Here is a 2500-nt window from a genome sequence, read left to right as displayed (position 1 = left end):
ATTCTAGAATAGCAAAGATTTGGAATTTCCATTCTAAAAAAAGACACGCTTTCTATCTATAATCGGCATGCAATAAACAAAATATGATTTAGTACATGTGGTGTGTGTGTGTGGGGGGGGGGGGGGAGGGGGGGAGGGGGGGGGGGCTGTATGTGCGCGCATATATAAATAAATTTAAAAAACAAAACAAATTAAAGCCGATACGTCTTTAACGTGCGTAAAAAGGCATTTTTTTCAGACACAAAATCTAATGGCGCTGATATGACCTTAATGTGTTGCAAGCGCCGTAAAACCCTTAAAAACAAACAAAACAAAACAAAATCTAAATTTCATCAGATTATCTTGAGTTTATACAATAAATGGTCCCGAAACAAAGAGGCGGCATAAAAGAAACTAGTAGGAGCTTGTCAATTTGTAGAAAAATGTAAATCTGATAGGTGACACTTTGAGATCACATAGTGCTGCTTTCTTTTGTTGCCAGGTCTCTCATTGATTATTGGCAAATTATCCAGATACTAGGAAAAAGTGATGAAAACAGATCACGTCGATGTTCCTCGAATAATTACTGTACTTGATATATTTTGCTCTTTGCATCGAACGTTAGAAAAATGACCTCTTGTCACCAGCTCATATGTTTTTCTATATGTATATTATGGTTTACGAGTGCGTTTGTTCATATGGGTGTGTATACATTTGTATGTGTGTGTGTGTGTGTGTGCGTGCGTGTCCTGTCTTTTCTGAATCCTACCCATCAATAGTTTGTCATCTCTTAATCCACGCGTCTGCCTGGTTTTCCTGATCCAGGGCAGGCTGTATGGATGGAGAGTGGGAAAAGACAGAACACTTCGCTTTGTGCTGGATGTTGTGATTGTAATGGTGGTGGTGACGGTAGTAATGGTGTTGTTGGTAGTAGTAGTGTTTGTGGTTGTTATGATGTGGTTGTTGTTGCTGCTGTTGTTGTTGTTGATCGTGGTGATGATGACAGTGGTGCTATTGTTTATTATTATTTGTCACCGCCAATCTCGTCGTCGTTGTTACAGTGATGGTAGTGGTGATATGGAAGTGGTGATGTGGTACCAACAATGACGGTGTTAGTGATTATTTTGATGATATGATGATGATGATGATGATGATGATGATGATGATGATGATAATGATGATGATGATGATGATGATGATGATGATGATGATGATGACAACAGACAATATTTGACATTAGTAATTAACGCGCGTGCATTGTCTGATTAGTTTCTCAAATAATTTATGATAAATAAACATGCTTAAAATTTACTCTGAATGACCTGAACAAGTAAAGGGCCAAAGTCTTTACGTTTTCTAGTAATTCCGCTATTCCTGATAGTATAATCATTTTCATTTCAGGTGTGGTTCAAAAACAGAAGAGCCAAATGGCGCAAGCGGGAGCGTAACATGGAAACATTCAAAACCGGGTTCGGTCCCCAATTCAACGGTTTCATGCAACCTCCATTTGACGATGGTCTCTACACTAGCTACCCATACCAAAATTGGGCTACCAAAGTGCCCTCCCCTCTCAGCACCAAAACGTTTCCCTGGGGGCTCAATATGAACATGAACAGCACGGTGAATCCTCATCTGTCCTCAGTGGTCTCCAGCCAACCCCTCGGCGGTTTCTCTTCCTCTCCAGCCCAATCAGTAGCATCAACTCGTCCATGATGGGTTCCACGGGCGTAGCTAGTTCTATGAACTCCCCGGCGCGCCCTGCCCCTACGCCCCTCCAGCCCCTCCTTACATCTACAACAGAGACCAATGTTCAACAGCATCGCCGCCCTACGACTCAAGGCTAAAGCGCATACTTCTCCGTTCGGGTACCCGTCCATGCCGGCTAGACAACCTCCACTCTCCGCATGTCATACGCCACTGTAGGAAACGGCGCTGCCGTTTGACATACAGACCAGCCCTATCCTCCTCCTCCTCACCCTTCTTCTCTAACTCACTCATCCTTCGCATTATCACCATTCGCCGCCACAAGCACTGCCGTATCAACGACTTCAACTCTATTTCCGCTTCCAGATGAAAGTCTTCTAGGGGAATCAACTGCTGTTGTTTCCGTTTCTGCAACATCAGCATCATCACCGTCGACATCATCTCATGTCCACGATCTCACGGTTCCCGCCAATGACGATATTATGCACCAGAATAGTAGTGGTATTGGTGGTAGTGGTAGTAGGGACATAATTAAATATGATGACTTGGGAAGCAGAGAGAGTTGCGTTAACATTGATATAAACAACAGTAGTACAAGTGGCGGCAACAGCATCAATATTACTGGTGGACTAATAAATGGTGTATCTAGTAGCATTTGTAGTAGCAGCAGCGGAAGTAGTAACAACCGGTTGATTGCAGATGCTTTAAATCTAAGCAAGGAAATCAATTTCTTTATTGATTGATCTTAACGGTTGGACAGTGACGAATTCGATTTCTGAAGACATGGGAGGCAAATGGACTTTTAGAGAATAGGCAT

General features: G+C 42.6%; 1 pseudogene across 1 annotated transcript in view; it reads left to right on the top strand.

The window, feature by feature from the left end:
* The window catches only part of LOC144972492 (pituitary homeobox 2-like), a 30178-nt pseudogene extending 27780 nt beyond the window's left edge, over window positions 1-2398 (top strand). Inside the window, exon 4 of the transcript XR_013645366.1 lies at window positions 1381-2398. The product of XR_013645366.1 is annotated as a pituitary homeobox 2-like (transcript). The remainder of the gene's footprint in view (window positions 1-1380) is intronic.
* Window positions 2399-2500: the final 102 nt, after the last annotated feature.

Source organism: Berghia stephanieae, chromosome 5, assembly GCF_034508935.2.
Source record: "Berghia stephanieae isolate SIO BIC M18660-M18661 chromosome 5, UCSD_Bste_1.3, whole genome shotgun sequence".
NCBI lineage: Eukaryota > Metazoa > Mollusca > Gastropoda > Nudibranchia > Aeolidiidae > Berghia > Berghia stephanieae.
Note: the sequence above shows the minus strand (reverse complement) of the source record. Positions and strands in the feature narration are given on the sequence as shown.